This window comes from Carassius gibelio, chromosome B22 (assembly GCF_023724105.1).
Source record: "Carassius gibelio isolate Cgi1373 ecotype wild population from Czech Republic chromosome B22, carGib1.2-hapl.c, whole genome shotgun sequence".
Classification (NCBI taxonomy): domain Eukaryota; kingdom Metazoa; phylum Chordata; class Actinopteri; order Cypriniformes; family Cyprinidae; genus Carassius; species Carassius gibelio.
This window is the reverse complement of record NC_068417.1, coordinates 28625224-28648174: the sequence shown is the minus strand read 5'-3', so window position 1 is coordinate 28648174 and position 22951 is coordinate 28625224. Positions and strand designations below refer to the sequence as shown.

General features: G+C 36.5%; 1 long non-coding RNA gene across 1 annotated transcript; it reads right to left on the bottom strand.

The window, feature by feature from the left end:
• Window positions 1-17972: 17972 nt before the first annotated feature.
• Window positions 17973-22156, bottom strand: LOC127988371 (uncharacterized). Its single transcript, XR_008161627.1, has 3 exons — window positions 21173-22156; window positions 20025-20177; window positions 17973-18789 (listed from the first exon to the last, which is right to left on the bottom strand). It is a non-coding gene; the product is annotated as an uncharacterized LOC127988371 (long non-coding RNA).
• Window positions 22157-22951: the final 795 nt, after the last annotated feature.

Sequence of the window (22951 nt, the reverse complement as noted above, 5' to 3'; positions counted from 1 at the left end):
GTCACCAGAGAACTAAACAACTCTGTGCTCATATTAATAGATTATTATTAATGTTGAAAAGAGCTGAGAATATTTATTTTTTTCAGGTTTTTTCGGGGGAATTAATTGAAAGAACAGCTTTGTTTGTTACATTGGTTACAGTTACATTTATTTGTTACATTTATATTATTTACATCAAGCTTTTGAATGGTATAGTATTGCATATTGTTATTGAAACTTCATAATGTTTCACTTAGTTATACATTTAGTCAGGAATTATAGCTTGGAAAAAGTCTAACTAGTAAAATGTTTATACGTTATATGAAAACTAGTACAAGTATATAAATAAATAATAAGAGACTTACACATGTTTATGATCTCTGCTCAATAAAGTGCTTCATTCTTTTTTTCTGAGGAAATCCAAATCTCAAATACTCAACCACATCACATTTTGGGGTGACTTATATCTTATTCCTCTCATCGCAAAGCAAACAGTAAAATAAAAATAAAAACTTTATTTAATTTAACATTAGAATCTGAATAGAGCGTTCAGTGCGGGGGCGTCGTCGAATTAGAAGATAATGAAGGGAGATGTGAAAAACGGACAAGACATCGCGTTGTTTTCATATGGATTACTTAATCACAGAATATTTGTTTTCGGCGGCACTTGTTTAGTTTAAAAGTAGACATGTCAATCTTTCTATAGATATATCTCTCATGTCTCTTCATTGAGTATTCACTGAGTTACAGTTCATTTTACTAACGTGTTTGTAAATGAATATCACAGCAGACAAAGGCTGCAGACAGCACACCTTGTTTGTTATCTTTATTTTATGTGCACAAAGTTTTGTTGTTATGTCTGTATACAAATAAATGTAAACCCTTCACAGATTCGATTTTTCTCTTATCTGTACGATCAAAACTGAAAGCGTAATTTAAGTTCTTTTCGGTGTTATCAGGAGAAAATGACTCATAACACGTATACGCGTTATCCGACTCAAGAGGGTTGAACAGAACATTTCAAAACGAAAGAAAACCGACTGCTCTCTGCTTATCTAACGTTAATCCGTATGAAATGTGCATTTCTCTGGCGCGTTCACTACTGCGAAGATCGCGAGACAGCATCGTCAACTTTATCTTTGCAGTCGACACGACATTGATACAGAAAACACTTGTTTATTAATAATTATATTAATAAAATATTCATAATCATTACTTTTGTCGGTTCTTTGTGACAGCTTTTAGGTGCGTTATTGGCATGGCCACCCTTACGTGTTAGCCTACATGAACGCGTGAACTGAACTGAGCTCGTCACAGCTGGACTGCTTGTTATGATGTCAGCCTAAACATAGCCTAACTGTTACCTTTATCTTACGTTAATCAGCACCTGGCCTGTCTAAAACCTCCTAGATTTCAAGCCATTCCACCACTTTTCTAACTGCCAACTAAGCTTGTGGATATGAGGGGCAGGTGGGCGGTGGGTTAACATCTGTTTGGCCGAAAGCTTTTCACTCCACTTACACGCTGTGGATCAGCGGCAGAATCAGCGTCATAGATTGCATAGAAACTGAAATCGGCGAAATGCGAGACGCAACAAATGCGTACCTAGAGAGCAGCGAATCGTACAAGCGTACTTATGGGTCAAAATGCATGCAGAGTACGAAAAATGCGTACATGTTGGCAGGTCTGGGCGAGCACTAGTCTCTCAGCGGAGGCAGTAAATATATTTTTGTTTCCTCTGTCTGACCAGCGAGCCCCAGTCTCCCAGCGGACGCAGAGAAAAAAAAAATAATAAAAAAAAAATTATATATATCTTTTATTTTCCCCTGTCCGTCCAGCAAGCACTAGTCTCTCAGCGGACGCAGTAAAATACCTATTTGTCTCCTCTGTCGGTCCAGCGAGCACTAGTCTCCCAGCAGACGCAGAAATATCTATTTGGTTCCCCTGCCTGTCCAGTAAGCACTAGTCTCTCAGCGGACGCAGTAAATATATTTTTGTTTCCTCTGTCTGTACAGCGAGCTTTAGTCTCCCAGCAGACGCAGAAAATACCCATTTGTCTCCTCTATCAGCCCAGCGAGCACTAGTCTCACAGCGGACTCAGTAAACATCTATTTCGTTCCTCTGTCTGTCCAGCGAGCCTTAGTCTACCAGCGGACACAGAAAATGTCTATCGGTTTTTCCCCTGCCTGTCCAGCGAACACTAGTCTCCCAGCGGACACAGAAATATCTATTGGTTTCCCCTGTCTGTCCAGCGAGCCTCAGCCTCCCAGCGGACGCAGTAATATCTATTTGTTTCTCCGTCTGTCCAGCGAGCACTAGTCTCTCAGGGGATGAAGTAAATATCTATTTTTCCTCTACCTGTCCAGCGAGCCTCAGTCTCCCAGCGGACACTGTAAATACCTATTTGTTTCATCTGTCTGTCCAGCGAGCACTAGTCTCTCAGCGGCCGCAATAAATACCTATTTATTTCCTCTACCCGTCCAGCGAGCCTCAGTCTCACAGCGGACGCAGTATGCATCCATCTCTTTCTCTTCTTCGTACAGCGAGCCAGTCTTCCAGCAGACGCAGGAATATAATTTGTTTCCTCTATCTGTCCAGCGAGCCTCAGGCTCCCAGTGGACACATTACGCATCTAGTCAATACATCATTACACCTCGCAGGCAGATGGTGGAGACTGTCTTCCCGACATCGTAACGTTTCTTCCTCATCTATTAACCAACAGGACCTGCCTGCTCCTCCACTTCTGCCAGAGGCAACGCAAGATCTCCTGGTAAAACGACCATGCTTCTAAAACGTCAGCCCGCCAAATCTCTGCGTTTTGTGGGGTTCCTAGTCCGGCGGCTGTCCTTTTGCTCTCTTGTTTTGGGGGGAGTACTCTGGGTTCGGGCCACATCCCGAGCTCGGAGCCCTCAACCCGGACAGCACGCCAAATACGCATAACCTTACTGTATTAATAGATGTGAACTCGTGAAATGTTGTTTTATAACAAAGTTCGGGAGGAACAGTCGCAGTTCATTAACCTGATTAACACAAGTGGAGACCAATCAGTAATCAACTCATGACAAGGTATAAATAAACAGCAGAACCTACCTCTGTTCATTGACAGTTTTCAGCATCCCTCCTCCACCCCATTTCTCCTCACTTATAGATCCATCTACTCTTACCACAACCAGGGGGAGTACTCTGGGTTCGGGCCACATCCCGAGCACAGAGCCCTCCATCCGGACAGCACGCCAAATACGCATAACCTTACTGTATTAATATACGTAGATGTGAACTCGTGAACTTCCCATAAGTGGTGTTGTTGATGTCAAAGGTTGTGCAGCTTCATTATTTATTTTAGTGCAAATTTATAATTGTGTAATGTAACACGACTACTACAAATACAACATTTAATATGTTAATCAACTTATTAATTTACTTATTTAATTTAGAAACAGGCCCTTCACCCTCACCCCCTACACAAACCTCCCTCTATCCAGATCAAGGTAATGATTTGCTTCTTGAAATGTGTTATTTCTTCATTAATCAAACTGCAGTATTTCTTTAGTCTGGTCAGACAGTTTTAACTCTTTTATTGTCAACTAGACACTCAAACAAGCTCAAGTAATGACTCCATCACCTCACCTCCAACCACAACCATCACATCTCTCACCTCCACCCAACCCACCTCAACCTTACACACATCCACCAGCATCACGGGTAACTCCACAACACTTGTGCTCTCATAACAAATGATTGATGTTTATTGAGACAACATTGCTTGATTTATGATGATTAACAATTAAATGTGATTGTGCTTTTCTCAGGTAGCACAGAAAGACCATGTGAGTATTTGTTTGTCTGTTGTGTGAAGTCAACTTTAATTGTGTAGTTCAAGACACAGTTTCTTCTTGTGAATTTGTGACTGTTCATACACACTTACACACAGGTCAGTACAGCGTTTTGAAGAGTGTGAAAGAAAATGAAGCTCATGTGGTGAATATCACCGGCTCTAAGGACCAAAATTACACAATCAGGATAAAGGAGAAGCACAATGAGATCCGTGCTGAGAAAATATCTGACCAAACTGCCTTTAAAATTCCTTTTGAATGGTTAAAACCATGCACTGTGTACACCGTCAGTGTGGATGACTGTAAACTCAGTGGAAACAACACCTTTACTTCCAGTAGTAAGTGTTTTAAACAGGCAGAAGATTTTTCATTAATTAGATCATACTAAAATAGATGGGACATATTTTATTTTTTGAGTGACCTCAAAAAGTATTTAAATGCTTAAAGCACTCTTAAACATGTCAAATTTGTTCACACTTAACAGTTTGATATTTTGTTACACAATGTTAATTTTTTTATATGATTTTTAGTGCCCAGATACTCTTTGGTAACTTTGTTTTATTTATTTTAACAGAGCAGAGAGCAATAACAAAATTAATTTACATATGTCAGGTTTTTGAACCGTGTATTTGTATAATATTGCTAACAGATAGATTGTGATGTAATATGCATTTACATTGGGTTTTTTTGTACAGAAAATGGAGAAACTGTTCCAAAAACTGTTGTGACGGGCGTGACAGATAATGAAGTGTGTTTGAAAGGAGAATTCACTTGTATTCAATGGGATCTGACTGAATGTGTTGAAATAACGGAGCAAAACTCTTGTGCATCCACACACACCGTTGTACTGGACACATGTAACTACACAATGAATGTTGCTCTGCCCCCAGGTTGGTATTTAATAAACTCAACAGATCATTATATCATTATTCAATTTAATTTTCAAAGTGAAAACAGGCTCTTACTATTTAAACACAAATTAAATGTCTGTAGAAAAATGATGAATGTTTAAGCAATCTCAATCTCTCTCATGATGTAGAATTTATTGTTTTTTCATGAGTGTGAATTTGAATTGGTCACAACACACAGAAGTGTCCTCAATTAGAATTTTATTGGCATTAATTGCAAAATGACTGAATTAAATATAATCATATACATTATACATTTCTATAGATGGCATTTCAAATACTGATTAATATCTGTTTCTTTGTGTACAAGTATCCAACATATTTTGTATATCATAACAAAATTAAATCAAAGCAGTTTTAAACAAATGTTATAATTTTGATTTTACTCAAATTAAAATTAAATTAAAATTTTAATTTAAGCATTTAGCAGACGCGACTTACAGTGCATTCAGGCTATCAATTTTTACCTATCATGTGTTTCTGGGGAATGTTACTTGAATGTTAATTCATATAATACATTTAATAATAATGCATTTTGTTTGCTGCCATAATTCAAATTTATTGTAATTTTTCCTGTTTGTTACTGACGTGTTTGTGATGTGACTTAAGTCTGATGTGTATATTATCTTAATGAACTGAATGTTTGTGTTTCAGTCAAGCCTCACATAAACTTCAAGAGAACTATTCCCTCTCAGTTTGAATGGATGAATAAACCAGAACGATGTAATGCTGAACTGCTTAACATCAACTGCACCAATAATGGGAACAGTGAGTAATGGACATGTTTTAATGGCACTGTGAATTCATATTGTCATATATATATATATATATTTTTTTATTATAATCATACTACATTTACAATGATGATGAAACAGACAAGCAGACGAATAATGAGTTTTCTCCTCTTCATTTATCAGAAAAGGGCATAATTTATGGTTTAAATACCCCAGTGTCATTATTAGCAAACACACACTACAGCTGCACTGGAGAATATCCTCATGAGAAACAACCCATCAAGAGTCATGAGCTCGACATTCAGATCAAATGTGGTGAGTTCCTATTATACAGACAACATTGATTCAAAGTTTTTCCTTCTTTCTCTCCTCACACCTGGGAATATTTACCAATAATGTCATGATGACATAAAAAAAGCTTGTTTACATGCAGTTCAATACATTGACCCTAAAAGTATTTAGACTCTTAAGGTGCATTTAAAAATATATGAATGTCTTAACATTCAATTATATAATATAATGTTAAATTGTGAATGCTGATTAAATGTTTTCATTGTCATATTGTAACAACATCTTTGTTTTCATCCCTTTAAATTATTTAGTTAATAATTTATAAATGAACTTACATTGAATCTTGATTCTTTTCATTAAGAAATGTATTGCTCTAACTTTTGATTTTACTTTAACTTCAAGGCATTGATTAAACAAAAAGATTTTGGTGTTCTGTTTGTTTTTTTGTTTGCATTTTAACACAAAATAATATTTGTTATTTAATATACAATACTTGTTATTTAATATGTTATCTAAAACCTCATACATATTTAAGTGTGACTGGGGAATCAAATAGGACTGGGTCAATGACAAATAAGATTTTCAAGAAGACAAAAAAAGATATATTTTAAGCAAAACAGTTTCAAAATGCATTTTTATGTCCAAATGTATTGTGTTGATTTTTAATGGTTTACAGCATTTTAGGAGCATTAATTCATTATTAAACAAGATTTCTGATTTTACCACCCAGAAAATGTTTTGTTTTTAACTGTAAAAATGATTTGTATACGTTATATAAAGGTTTACATTTATATTTCTTACTTCAATTTTGCAATTGCAGTGGGAACTGATACATTTAAATGTAAATTTGCTGGTTACACCACCTGACCATGACCGGTCGCACCGCCTGTCATTGTGATCAATAATGATTGATATTCACAAAATAAAAAGAAAGATATGTCATTGAATTGTATTCAGGTATCTCATCGGTAAAGACGCTCCTTTAATTAGAAGTTTATCTCCAGCACGTGCGTTCAGATCAGGGTTGCTAGGTTTTCACAACAAATCCTGCCCAGTTGCTCCTCAAAACTAGTCCAAAACTAGCCCAAGCGCGTGTCCATAAACGTTGCTTCCTGGGGTTAAAATACAAGTTTTTTGGTAGGGTTTTGTTCTCTACTTGTATGTTTGGATGGTCGCACCACCTGACTTTTTTGGTCTTTCAAACACCAAAACTCATTTGTTGAATTTCAATAAAATGAAAAGGACATATTGTAGATCCATTTGATATATGACATGTATTTATTCAAATTATTTTTAGGAAAATAATAAATTTGTACAAAAATATGTAATTTCATTGACCCGACCACTGTTAATTGTTTGTGTGTGTAATGGAGAGCCTTGTGTGCACTTGAATGTGAATTGTGAAGAGTTGTTTTGCATTGTTTGTGATTTCTATTTTACTTTCTTACAGATTGGGAAAAGAATGGGCGATTTCAGCAGAAATCCAGTGACTCATTGGAAATCTCCTGGACTTCACTCGAGGGAGATCGATGCTCAGGGATTGAATGGGACAGTTATTCAGCCAGCTGCACAACACCTGGCAGACATCGTAAGAGCTCAAACTCTCCTGTTGTTTCACCAATACAGCATCACTCTAATTATCATCATCACATTATCTGTAATAATACTCCAGAGTCTTTTATGATATTAGTAGATGTAATAGATGTTCAGTGTCTTATTCAGGTATATTTTGTCTTTTCAGGTGTGTGCTGTACACAAGACAGTGGCACTAGTACAGTCTGTAGTATTACTGGATTATTGCCATATACAAACTATAATTGCAGTATTATTGGAAAAGTCAATCAAAAAGTTTATGTAATTTACACCGGTGATAATAAAACACTTTCTGCCAGTAAGTTTTATGTATTATTATTATTTTATATCTCTTGTCTCTCTGCCATTCTTTATTTTGTGGTTGCTTTCTGAATATTAAAAATGTGTCCTTATCAGGTTTAGAACTTTTTATCCCCATCTATTTTCTATCTATAATGTATATTGTTTGACTAAAATATGTTTTGTTCCATTCTGTTTGATAGAGCCCATTTTCAAACCAAAAACTAAAGTACATAACCCTACTCACAATTCTCTTGAAATAAATTGTGAAAAACTGGAAACAGATCTCGTCTGGAATGGAGGAAAGGGAACATTCACAGCTGAAATCAGCAGATACAATGGAGACACTAGAACTTCAGGTCCACAGAACAAATGCTTGTTTAGATTTTCAGATCTTTACTACCTTGCAACATATGATGTTCAGGTATTTGAATTCCACCTAATGTCTTTCAGCGTCTGTCATTCATTAAAGCCAAAGAGTCACATGGGTTGGGATTGCAGTGTTTCACAGTTCACATTTATTCATTTCAGATTACAGCCACAAATAAAGAAGGAGATTCAGCTTCCATTATTTCTGAAGCTACTACTCAATGTAAGAATACGATTTTCTCGTTCCAGAGGAGAAAGGAAGAGGAGATGTTTAATATTTCAATTAGGTTATCGTATATTATTTGAATCTGTTCAGTATATCATCTCTCACAAAAAGCTTTAAATTTAATTTGTATTAGTTTTTAAGATGGGCAATATATTGTGTAGTGTATATATACAGGTGCATCTCAATAAATTAGAATGTTGTGGAAAAGTTAATTTATTTCAGTAATACAACTCAAACTGTGAAACTAGTGTATTAAATAAATCCAATGCACACAGACTAAAATAGTTTAAGTCTTAAGTTCTTTTAATTGTGATGATTTTGGCTCAAAAAAAAAAAAAAAAAAAAAAAAAAAAAACACCAATTTACAATCTCAACAAATTAGTATATGATGACATGCCAATCAGCTAATCAACTCAAAACACCTGCAAAGATTTCCTAAGCCTTCGAAATGGTATCTCAGTTTGGTTCACTAGGCTACACAATCATGGGAAGACTGCTGATCTGACAGTTGTCCAGAAGACAATCACTGACACCCTTCACAAGGAGGTTAAGTCACAAACATTCATTGCCAAAGAAGCTGGCTGTGTGGTGTGTCCAAGTATGTTAACAGAAAGTTGAGTGGAAGGAAAAAGTGTGGAAGAAAAAAGTGCAAAACCACCTGAGAGACCCGCAGCCTTATGAGGATTGTCAAGCAAAATCAATTCAAGAATTTGAGTGAACTTCACAAGGAATGGACCGAGAATGAGTTCAAGGCATACAGACGTCTCAAGGAATTTGGCTACATTTATCGTGTTCCTTTTGTTAAGCCACTTCTGAACCATAGACATTGTCAGAGGCGTCTTACCTGGGTTAAGGAGAAGAAGAACTTGACTGTTGCCCAGTGGTCCAAAGTCCTCTTTTCAGATTAGTGCAAGTTTTGTTTTTCATTTGGAAACTAAGGTCCTCGAGTATGGAGGAAGGGTGGAGAAGCCCATAGCCCAAGTTGCTGCTGGAAGTCCAGTGTTAAGTTTTTAAAAACCAAAGACACTGCACCCACTTACCAAGAAATCTTGGAGCACTTCATGCTTCCTTCTGCTGACCACCTTTTTGAAGATGCTTATTTCATTTTCCAGGACAATTTGGCAGCTGCCCAAACTGCCAAAAGCACCAATGGTGTTGGTGTGCTTGACTGGCCAGCAAACTCACCAGACCTGAACCCCATAGGGAATCTATCTAATGAAGGTGAGACACAAGCGACAGGCCACTGTCAAAGAATCCTGGGCTTCCATACCACCTCAGCAGTGCCACAAACTGATAACCATGCCACGCCAAATTGAGGCAGTAATTAAAGCAAAAGGAGACACTACCAGGTATTGAGTACATGTACAGTAAATAGCCATACTTTCCTGAATGTCATCAATTCACTAATTTATTAATTTTTATTATTGGTCTTGTGAAATATTCTAATTTGTTGAAATATTAAATTGGTGTTTTTTTGTTAAATGTGAAGTAACCTGAATTCCTGTGGTGAAGCGAGCAATATATAGCTAGCCCCATTTTGGCGGGCTTTGCTGCCATATGTTCGTGCTGCACTGCTGCCGAGCCATTGGTTTGTTTTAATAACACTGCATGAACCTATGGCCGTGCAGTTTCACTGCGTGATTGAATAAGGCTTCAGTTCAGGAGAAAAAATTAGTTTTTCCCATAAGCGTCTACGACGCAGTACTCTTTCACGCATTTCAGGGGGCCAAGGTTACGTTAGTAACCAAGTACATTTTGGTAAATAAACCACTTTTATTAGGCTGCTGATATGGCATTGATTTCCTTTTGCAAAACTTTTTTAATGAAGAAAACAACTGAATATTGCACCTTTTAAATGTACCAACATACTGGAAGCAGTTTATGCAGCCTAGTTTCATGTGTTCCTTCCTCAGACAATGATAAGGCTGTCACTGGATTCCTGGTTTTCCTGAGTGTTGTGATCTCAATTGCGCTGCTCTTTGTGCTCTTCAAAATGTACCTTCTCAAAAGAAAACGGTCAGTGTCACAGTAAATACCAGCTGTCCTCAGAACTCTTAAGACACATTGTTTTTTGTGAACGTTCATCAAATGTTCATCAATGTTTCTAATGGAATTTCTCTCCATAGTGATAGAGAAGATGGAGAAGATGAAGATTGTGTCTACATGACTATCCCTATGCATGTAGACAGAATGGAGACAAAGCAACAAAAATGAATAGCTGCAGTTTTATGGACTGATACAGTTAAAATTAAAACTGTATTCCATCAGAATATATGACTGCATATCCAGAGGTAGCACAACTTTTGGACTTTCTTCACAGTGACCACAAAAAAATTGTAAAATTATAGTAAAATGTCCTGTTTGTTGACACTAAAAAAAAAAAAAAAAACTTTTTTGTTACATTAGGTAATGATAGTCATCTTTAAATGTGATTAAGTGAATCCATATACTCTTTGGGGACAGAAATGTATTGTAAACGCCTATGAATGTATTATCTTTTCGGTCTCAAATGAATGTTAAAATCTCAGGACAACTTTGCTTGTCTGAAAAGTTGAACAAGATATTAAGAGAAATTAAGAGCCTATGGATGCAGACAAGACATTAAAACCTTATTCCACATAATTGTTAACATCAGTTCTGTAATAATACTTATTACTCACTTTTATTAATTCAGTAGTTAATATATCCAAAAACTGAATAAAGGAATAGATTTACCATGCATCATTTACAAAATTATGCCATGCATCATTTCATATAGACCTTCATTATTTGTTTTCTTCCATGTAACAAATTTGTCTAAAAATGTAATCGGATAAACAAATAACAAAGGGGGAAAGCCTTTTTTTCATTTGCATGCCTTTATCTAGAGTAGAAGTAATAATGATATCTTAATATCTGTTTTGGTCCTTAAACTTTTCTTTGGTATTTTCATTCTTAAGGCTCTATATGGTTAGTCTCCAGGGGGATCTCATTGGGAGATCTCATTGTGGCTCCATTAGTAAACTTACATTATAACCAATTGTGGGTCACTTTGTATACAACTGATAATTTTTCTTTTAAAGAGCAATGTGTGGAAACAAATAATGCTAAAACTAGAATTGTATCTTGTTTCTCTCTATGAAAACAACTGCATAGATCATTCAACAATATTGTTTTATAAACATAGTGTGTCTGTAACTCAACAAGTATTAAACATATCTCAAAATTCAGAGATTCTGGTTTTATGGTCACTTTGCATATAGCCAATACTTACATTGCATTTCAGGAGAAATGTCTGAAGAACAAATAAAAAATGGACTTTATTTAAAATTACATAAAAACAATGACAATATTTAGATTTTTGAGAGTCCAAATATACATTGCTATTAACAACATGTTATTAAGAAAACATGTCACAAGTAAAGCACCATTTTCCCCCTATTGCCATGGGAACCTTATGAAGTGACGTAATTACGTGACGTGAACATCATCTGCAAACCCCGTGGTGAAACCAGGGTGAAACTTGAAGCGCGCAAATCATTCTTATTTGCCAACAAAAATAAGTTCAAAAGAATGCGCAAAGCAGTTTCCCGATTTGTTACATGACAGTGGAGCCAAATTATATTGCGAGAACTTGCGGAAACTGCGGTTTGATGAAATAGAGAAAAAAAGGTGATTCCCCCAACACCCCCTTCTCACTAGGCTACTAACATTGTTGCAGTTTCATTCAGAAGTTGAATTAACTTTTCAGTTGTAAGATTGCACTTTTTTTTGTTACAGAACAGTACCAAAACCTTACAGTTGTAATTATATTAGTAGTATGTAAAATAATTTACGTTGCAGTAAGAGATTGCAACTTAAATATTCTGTGATTTAATATGCTGTCGTCTTATCATAGGATGTAATACGAAATTACTCTTTACATTAAGGTAGTAACGTTAGCCTAGTCAGAAAAAGGTGTTGGGGGAATCACATTTTTCTCTCTTTTTCATCAAACCGCAGTTTTTGCAAGTTTACGCAATTTCATCGCATAAAATTGCAAAAATATCCCACATATTCCATCGCATTTCTTAAGAAAACGTGCCGCAAAATCAAGGATTTTTGCCTGCAACAATCACAAAAAAAATCCGCGTTTTTCTGGAGGGACTGACCAATGACAGATTCAATCAATGAAGTAGCCTAGTATATTGCTCCAGGGCCATAATCGATGACCTGGCTGTAAAAACGTATTGGATAGTCATGAGCTCCTTATTCTTGCTCAGGAAAACGTTTTATGCACATTTTAAAGTATCGCATCAGAATAGAGTGGAAACGCTGAATTTTAAATAAAAATGCCTTAATTCGCTAAAAAGTTTTTATGCTCGCTTGATGTGGTTTTTGACTTGAGTGATAAAGGGTTAATGCAAATAATGTGAGATGGAAATGCCTTATGCAAAAAATTCTTTCAAGCCCATCAAATAAATCATGTGATTTGGCGCTATGGACGGTAAATCCTGACTAAACTGTGGACCGATTTCATTCCACAGTATCTGAAATGTTGTTATATGGTCATTCAGAAATGTGTGTGTGTGTGTGTATTTTTCTTTCTACTCATACTGAGGTGCGAGTAATTTATTATATAGGAAAATTATTTTATTCAGTAGCTTCTCCTACTTTTAAAGGGGGGGGGGGGGGGGGGGGGGTGAAATGCTTGTTTTCACTCAATATCATGTTAATCTTGAGTACCTATAGAGTAGTACTGCATCCTTCATAACTCCAAAAAGTCTTTAGTTTTATTATATTCATAAGAGAAGGATAGTCTGTACCGATTTTTCCCGGAAAAACATAACCGGCTGGAGGCGTGATGTGTGGGCGGAGCTAAAGAATCACGAGCGCCAGTAGGCTTTTGCGTTGAGAGCATGTGGAATCTGTGACATTACCTTGAGGAAAAAACCATCATCCCAAACAAACCATGGCTAACAGTCAGATTCAGCGTAAATTTATGATCCAGAATCAGATCCAGAGGCTGAAATTTAACAAGAGCAGCATCAGCAACGACGTCTCTATTATGTGGTATGTACTGAAACTGTATATATTTGCTTAGCGGTTTTGGAAAATGACTAAGTTCCACTTTGTCGTCTTTTTTTTTTGTACATGTAGAAAGTGCAGTTTGATGACAAAATCGCATGTTGTTTACTTGATGTGCTTACGCGCCGATAGCTAAGTTAACAACACAGAGATATTTTAAGCAGTTTTACTCATGCAGTTTGATGACAACATAGCATGTTGTTTACTTGATGTGCTTACGCGCCGATAGCTAAGTAAACAACAGAGATATTTGAAGCAATTTTACTCACCGCATGCGGTTCCAACACACGATCATGACCCTTTTTCGTTGGGATTGCATCATCCTTAATGAATAAACGGTGCAAATCCGGCGTCAAACTAGGCCTTGTTTGTAAAACAAGCATCTTCGAAATGCAGGGAACAAAAACAAACACTTGCACAACTCTGTTGATGCTCTGTAAAAATAAACTCCAGCCACTGGTCCCTTAATGCTGTTTTTTTTTGGTAATCTGTGCAGGGTTGTCTTGCCCTGGCAACCAAAAACACACGTCTTTTGTGACATTTCGCGACGCTCTCGCTCTGATCAGTGAATGTCTGTGCTCTCTCTGCTCTGCTATACGGGAGCGCACGCTCTTCCGGCAGAAGTGTCCTTAGGACCCATATAAGGAAATTCCACTCCATCTAACGTCACACAGAGCCATACTCGTGACAAACTTGTGACAAACTGTACAAAACTGACAAACGTACAACTTAATTTTTGAAACTTTGTCCATGTTTAGCATGGGAATCCAACTCTTTAACAGTGTAAAAAACTCAGTATGCATGAAATAGCATTTCACCCCCACTTTAACTGATGTATGGCACAACACACTTTTGTGAATCTAAAGCTGAAGGTAAAATGGCTCTTTCAAACTTATTTTTTATTATGCTTTATTATTATGCTTCAAACTATCCTAATGTGGTTAGACATAATTTTTACAAGCTTGAGTCCAAATGGAAAGAAAAATATTTCAAAACTTAACCAGAAGGCATAAAATAGGAGCATGAAGTAGGTGAGGAAATAAGTGACATACGGGTTAATGAATTAGACAATATTCATAAATACCATATTAACTCAAGGCACTACCTTACTCAATATAAGCCCATTCATCAACTTCATTATGCTAAAACAAAGCTACATAGACTTTTTTCATATATTTACCCACTATGTTATAAAAGCTATTTGAGTCATTTGTAAAATAGAAGTAATTACAGTGCCCCGGCAAACTGCTAAAGAGGTAGTGTAACTATAGCATTAGAACCAGTGAAAAATGTGCGCAAAATCAGTGACTGTAGAAATACAGTACAGACCAAAAGTTTGGACACATCTTCTCATTCAAAGAGTTTTCTTTATTTTCATGACTATGAAAATTGTAGATTCACACTGAAGGCATCAAAACTATGAATTAACACATTTGGAAATATATATGGAATAATATACATAACAAAAAAGTGTGAAACAACTGAAAATGTGTCATATTCTAGGTTCTTCAAAGTAGCCACCTTTTGCTTTGATTACTGCTTTGCACACTCTTGGCATTCTCTTGATGAGCTTCAAGAGGTAGTCACCTGAAATGGTCTTCCAACAGTCTTAAAGGAGTTCCCCCGAGAGATGCTAAGCACTTGTTGGTCCTTTTGCCTTCTGTCTGTGGTCCAGCTCACCCCTGAACCATCTGGATTGGGTTCAGGTCCGGTGACTGTGGAGGCCAGGTCATCTGGCGCAGCACCCCATCACTCTCCTTCTTGGTCAAATAGCCCTTGATGCCTTCAGTGTGACTCTACAATTTTCATAGTCATGAAAATAAAGAAAACTCTTTGAATGAGAAGGTGTGTCCAGACTTTTGGTCTGTACTGTACCTCAACAGACATGGAAGAAATAGCTCAACAACACTAGAGTCCACGCAAATGCAATGGCATGTTAAATAAAACATCATAAAGATTTAAAGAAGAATGGATTGATTAAATGTTCAAAATAATGGATCATGGGCAGAGAACGGTAACAAAACATTTACAAATACACACCCACCGTAGATATAGTAGTATGAGATTGTAGTTGTTTAGACTGCAAATATGTGGTTTGTTAATAAAGATCTATTCTTTATTTTCTATTTGAAAATTTGCTTCAAAGTTTTATGAGAGATGTGAGCTTCAAGATTCAGATTCAAGATTAAATTTGTCACATGCAAGTTATATAACATACAAAAAGCAATGAATTGTAGGTCTGGCATACTCCTGGCAACTTTTATGATGGCTGTTGTTATTGTTTATTAAAACCCTTTCGAGTCGATTAACGCATATATGCGTTTTGAGTCATTTTCTCCTGATAACCCCGAAAAGAACTTAAATTACACTCTCAGTTTTAATCGTACAGATAAGAGCAATACATCAATCGAATCTGTAAACGGTCTAGTTTTTTTTGGATACAGACATAATAACAAAGAACCTTTGTGCACTTATAAATTAAAGATAACAAACAAAGTGCGCTGTCTGCAGCCTTTGTCTCCGCTGATCGTCATGTACAAACAAGTCATTCAAATGAACTGTAACTCCGTGAATACTCAACGAAGAGACATGAGAGAGATATCTATAGAAAACCTGAAATGTCTACTTTTAAACTAAACAAGTGCTGCCGAAAACAAATATTCTGAGGTAAAGAAATCCATATGAAAACAACGCGATGTCTATTTTTCATATCTCTGCTCATTATATCTAATGTGACCACGCCCCCGCGCTGAACGCGCTATTCAGATTCAAACTGAAGCGCGCGGCTTGAATACGCCCACACAGAAGAAAAAGCAGCGAGACTGTTCAAGTTTTTATTTTATTTTACTGTTTGCTTCGCGATGAGAGGAATAAGACATAATTCACCCCAAAAAGATGTGATGTGGTTGAGGATTTGAGAAATGGATTTCCTCAGAAAAAAGAATGAAGCACTTTATTCAACAGGGATCAAGAGTAAGTCTCTTTTTATTTATTTGTACTAGTTTTCACATAATGTGTAAACATTTTACTAGTCAGACTTTTCCAAATACTTTTTCCAAACTATAATTCCTGACTAAATGTATAATCAAGTGAAACATTATGAAGTTTCAATAACAATATACAATACTATACCATTCAAAAGCTTGATGTAAATAATATAAATGTGACAAATAGAGATAACTCTAACAAATGTAAAAACAATGCAGTTCTTTCGATTTATTCCCCCTAAAAAAACCTGAAAAATATTCTCAGCTCTTTTCAACATTAATAATAATAATAATGATGATGATAATAAATGGGGTTTATTTGGTAGAAAATAAGATTGTTAAAAGGATTTCTGAAGGATTGTGTGACTGGAGTAAGGATGCCAAAAAATTTGTTTGAAAGTAAGCTTTGATTTTCCCTAATAAACTGTTTAACTGCTCCCCCAAGTGGATATTAAATTATGTTGTGGGATAATTAAATATATTCTTAATAAACTACAAACATAAAATTATATACTTTTATTTTGTTCTCACATTCTTTCTTGTAAGTCCTCCCTCAGAGTGGCACAGTTGAATGAGAGGCTCATTATGCAGGTCATTATGCAGCTCATTATGCAGCTCATTATGTGGGCCTTTGTCTTCTCAGGTGTAAATCACAATGATATTCATGATAGTTGACGCCTACTCGCATATGACTTTTACCAACAAAAAGTGTCTTAGAAAATTTAAATCAATATATTGTTTTCTGTGAATGAGTAAACAAGATGATTTTCACATAATTTAGAAAGAAAAATTCTAGGCTACAAGCTCCAGTTCTCAACTTTTCTGGCAACCAATTTTATGTATGTGTTTTATGGCCTTATTCAAGTGACTTAACATTTTTAGTTTTTCACTAACCATGCATAACATTTTTTTTCTCAAAAATACAATCATGTACATGCATGCATTTCACATATTATTATAGCCCAGTTTGTGCTGATTACAGTGATATTAGACTTTACCCATTTAGATATTCATAAGAAACTGAAAAAAGCACAAATATCAGGGCATGACAAAACTTCTCCAGGCCCCAAAAATACCCTTAGACTCCAGAGGGTTAAACCCTTGGGTACCATAACCTTTTAGAAGAAGACTCAAGCTACTTCAGGACTAAAGTGAGGTTTAAATTAAACCTTACATTATGCTGTACCCTAAAGTTGTGTTTTACAGAAGAAGACAAAAATAAGTCCTGAAATAGCTGTAGACGTCCTCCAGGAAATCAGCTCATTACACTCTTGACTATGTCTAGGACTATTTAAAACCATGACACAGAAAGGAGAATTCTGTTAATCTGGTTTTAAAGGTCATTTTAGACCAGGATTTGACTTAATTTCTGTCCAGGAAACTGCTCACAAAAGGCATAAATCATTTTATGCAATTAAAGACTTAAATATACGCCTGGTTTCAAAGACAGTGCATAAACTGAACCAAGATTAGGTCATTGTTCAATTAGGAAATGTAAGTCTTTTTTATAAATGTGCCTTAGAAAAAAAAAAAAACAATGGTATCGCGAGAAAAAACAAAGTTACTGAGATATATATATATATATATATATATATATACATACATGTACACCTTTAAAGGAAAAAAAAAAGACGACATAAAGTGGACCGTAGTCATTTTCCAAAACCGCTAAGCAAATATATAGCCTACAGTTTCAATACATACCACATAGAGACGTCCTGCTGTTGTCGTTGCTGCTGCTGCTCTTGTTCAATTTCAACCTCGGTATCTGATTCTGGATCATAAATATACGGCTAAATCTGACTGTTAGCCATGGTTTCCCAGATAGCAAACTGACTCCGCAACGGATCCGCCCCAGAGGTATCACAAGCTCCAGAACGGATCCGCAAAACAGGTCCGGAACGGAGTCTACTTGCACAGAGCAGCAGATCCGGAACAGATAAGGATTGTCGTTTCAGATCAGATCCGGGGCAGACCTGCCCCGTGTCCGCCGATAAGGAAGTTCATCCGCCGCGGATCTGATCAGGAGCCGTTTATGAAGCACCGGATCCGCCGCAGACCCGATCTGGACCCGTTTATGAAGCACCGGATCCGCCGCGGATCCGATATGGACCCGCTTATTAAGTGGTTCATTTGGTCTGGATACCTGGATATTCTGGCCACAACTCGCTACACAGAAATATTTAAAATCTAAATGGACCAACATCAGATAGACTGGATTGCTCTATAAAGCTCTATTTTAGAAACTGGATTTCATTTAATTTTCTTTGAATAGAAAAATAAAAACAAGTTGATTCTTTGAATAAAAACAAAAACAATTAAAAAACATTTATCTAAAATAGTAACCTTGTACCTTTATTTTATTGTAACTGTTCAAAACACTGAAGGTAACAATGAAGCTCTGAAGAACTCTACTGCTGGGTGCTCACAGTGGGACGTTCCTTGAGCTTCTCCTATCAGTTGCCAGGCTGACCCACTGTATTGTGTGTTCTGTGATTTCTTCATCAGTGGCGGCACGTGATACATGGCTCTTTCTCACAGCACCTGTAATACACAAGCAGATTTTCAAAAAAAAAAAAAAAATAATAATAATAATATAATAATAATTCACATTGAAGCTACCAGTTTTTTTTTTTTTTTTAAAGGATACACATAACCACTGCCTTTAAAAAAAAAAGTGTACAACCTGCCATTTATTAGGTACAATGTGTAACTTTTGGCGCTCTAGCGTAGCGCTGTGCAGATAAACAATATTATATTGAATTGCTGTAAAATATGTCGATAATGATGAGAAGCCCTAGGCATTTTTACTCAATATGGATTAATATAAGAGCCAATCATACAGCAAAAATATGCGACAACAGCCAATCAGCATGCAGCTTTAAACATTCACGTTGTAGGGGAATTTACAGTTAAAACCCAAGGACCAGATATTTGGCAATGAAGACCAGGAGTCAGAGATGAGTTCAATTAATAATAATAATTGTACTTGAAAAAAAGAGTTTGCAATTTCATCAGCAGAAGTCAGCTTCAATACTCTCGACGGAGTTCGTAGGCCGCCCCCCGTACAACTAAAAATTCCAAAACCTAGATAAAACTCTCCAAAGACGTATATCTGATACACTGGACACTGGCAGTTGATCGTTTGTCCTGGGACTGTCTGAGCTTCTGCCTGTACAGACAGATAACACACATACACAGAGAACTTATCTAAAATTCAAGGCTTTCTAGCATTGGCAAGTGTCTTATCATAACGGTTGGATACACACACATAATATGTGGACATTAATCTTGAGGAAAAGAAATACAGCACACATAAGGTTACACAATTCACTCTTGCTATAACTTGATTAATAGTCAAACAAGAAATCATGTAATAATATAATTAATATCAGTATGAAGGATATGGCAACTCAGCATATACTCCTTCAACGTCAAAGAACAAAGTCAATTCCAAAAGCTTCCTAAGTCGATGAATCAGTATATCATGTAAATGAATGTGGCTGCAACCCTGATCAGTGCCCTGACTACTGAAATAGGGAGCTGATTGAGACGCAACCACAGACTTTACTTGGGTGGGTCGCCCAGGTATATTTGGAGACACATTTATGCTTTTATTACTTTTTATGCTCTCAGACTTTTGTATCCGGCCAAGATAATGAAACCATCTGCGTTTATTAACTAGTGGAAAATCTCCCCTCGCCCTACGTGTTTCGTACCTGCTCGTTATGTGTGCGTCAGAACTGTTTGCTCCCGCTGACATTCCCACATTTACTTACACATGAGGAACTTCTTGGACTCCATCTGGCTGAATGCTTTTTTCCCCATTCACACCCTTCTCTCAACGTCATCCTGGAACATGCGGGAAAGGATGTTCCACTTCCACGTGACACGTTTTGTGTCATAGCCCCAACAGCCGCAAGGGAAGAAATCTAAAATGTAACAAAAATCCTGTCAATTTCTTATATATTAAAAGGTTAGTTCACCCCAAAATTAAAATTCTGTCATTAATTGCTCACCGTCATGTTGTTCTACACACGTAAGGCCTTCATTCATCTTCGGAACACAAATTAAGATATTCTGATTAAATCCGATGCATGAAAGTGAAACCAACAAAGTAGATTGTAAACCTAAAAAGTAGGTTTTTAAACAAAAACTTCTCTGAAAATTCTTTGTATACTATGTACACTCCATCAATGCTTTCCACAGTGTTATATATAATGCAAATCTCATTTCCAATAACAAACACAACCTAAGAAACAGCCTAAACTTTTAACCTTGTATGAATCTTTTGAAATCAAATGGCACGTGTATTACATGTTAAAAGTTGTAGTGTGGACCATTATAAGTAGGGCTGGATGATTATGACCTAAAATCAAAACCTCAGTTAATTAAACATTTTACCTCAATTATTGAGCATGAGCACCGAGCTCGATATAATACACATCAGATCATATAATCGTTTGAATGTCTAAACTGGCAAACCATAGGCTAATACACACAGGGCCGTAGCACCAAATTTTGGGCCCTGGGTACAAACCATCTTGCTGGGCCCCCTTACCAAATACCATAGTGATACCAATGGGTGGGATATTTTGAAGAAAGTCGGTAACCAAACGACTGATGGACCCCATTGACTTCCATAGTAGGAAAAAAAATACTATGGAAGTCAATGAGGACCAGCAACTGTTTAATTGCCAGCCTTCTTTAAATTATCTTCTTTTGTGTTTAGCAGGAGAAAGGAAACAATACAGGTTTGGAACAACTTGAGGGAGAGTAAATAATGACAGAATTTTCATTTTTGGGTGAACTGCCCCTTTAAAGCTTAAATGTGTACAATAACAATGTACCAATTTTGCTTATTTCCTCTTAACACTTAATTACTAATTACTAAGTGTTAAAACAGGCAATTCCGCTAAAAGCTCACCTTGTCTCACTGTCACATCCACTTCACTGTCACTGCTTTCACCTGGCCATGATGAGGGGCCTGCTGCTACAGGGTCTGAAACTGAAATATATGGCTTCAAATGGTTGCTAAAATATCCTTTATTGTCATAATACCTTTTTTTTAAAGTGTAGGCTAAGTACAAGTTAATTGCTGATTATATGTCTGTTTAAAATAAATGCAGACTATAGAATCACAGGGTACACTAACCACCAAACTAGACATTCAGTCTTTACGTTTTACAATAAGTAATTTTCAATCAATAAGATGTGCATTAAACTGATAACAATCCTGAGCGTGCGCGAGCTAATTTGCATAACAATGCGGTAAAATAGGCGCTAACGATCTGTGTTTTCGCAGGTGTTAGATTTTGACAATGGAGGGAAATATACAGTGTTTTCATGTAAACTTCTGACTCTGGGGAGAACTCCTCCAAGAGTAGACATTTATGTTAAAACAATGTCAATGCTCGATTATGCATTTGGAGCTCACCTTTCTTTTCAAAATACTGAGTGAGCAACTGCTTGCCCTCATTTGCCTTTCTCTCTTTAATCTTCGTTTCTGAGCCCCTGATTTTCCTTTCTTAAGGAAAGACATGACTCTTCCCCTGTCTTCTTAGTTCATATCATGGCTACCTCCAGCTCCTGTCTTATTTTACTGTCTATGCTCCCGTCTCATTAACTGATTCACCGCTGGTCCGCAGCTGAAGCACATGAACTGCGGGTCGTATCATTTACATTGATTCGAGAGGGGTGGTGGGGCCCTGCACAGAATGAAAATGACTTTGTTATACCAAACCAGTGCCTAACTACAAGTTTAATTTTGCCCAGGAACTTTTTTATTTGTACATAAATGCTATACAAATGTTAGTGCATGTATATGTATGTATAGAAAACTGACTTTTAAGGGCCCCCCCCTACCTCGGGCCCTGGGTACTCGGTACCCTTTACCCCCCCAGTCCGACGCCCCTGAATACACATAAACCATAAAACACATACCATTATCAGTATTTGACAAAATCAAGTTTAAAACAGTTTTTAATCTTACTTTCCTCAAATGAAGATGAAATAGAAAGAAAAATACATAAAAAACACACTGGTGGCACTTGAATGAGTTGTAAGCTGCAACAGAACATACACACACACACACACACTTATTCATTTTTACACACATGGTAACTTGTTAATTATGAATTAAAATGATATGAAATAATGATCTGAAACAACATTACATGAGGTGGAGAATAGTCATATCATATCTAAACAAAAAAATAGACTAAAACAACTAGAAGTTCAGTGAAAAAAAACAGATAACTTTAGGCCTAACATTAGTTTGCCTGCTATTTTACTTGAAAGGAGTGAAAATGTGCGTTTAGGTCACACTGGACTGAAACCTTATTTAAAAAGGTTATGAAATCGCCCCCTCCCAAAAAGATAAAGAAATTATGTCCAAATAGCGTTTTACTCAAAAGATTATTTGCCAAATTACTTTTTAATCAAATCTGAGTTAGCACTAATGACTCTGAAAAGCTAACTTGGCCACAGTCATTTTTTTAAAATTACAAACATTCAAAAAAATCAATTAACGGTAAAGTTACTGGATACAACTGTTCAAATAAAGTATATTTTAACTATTCTTACCGTGTTCAGTCTTCACCGACCTGTCGGCTCCAGCTTTTCCATGGTGAGCAGAAGGATTCAGTCAGTGACGACGATAATTGAAAAAGGCGCGTCCGGTTAGTGAATCTGCCCAGCGTCTGTG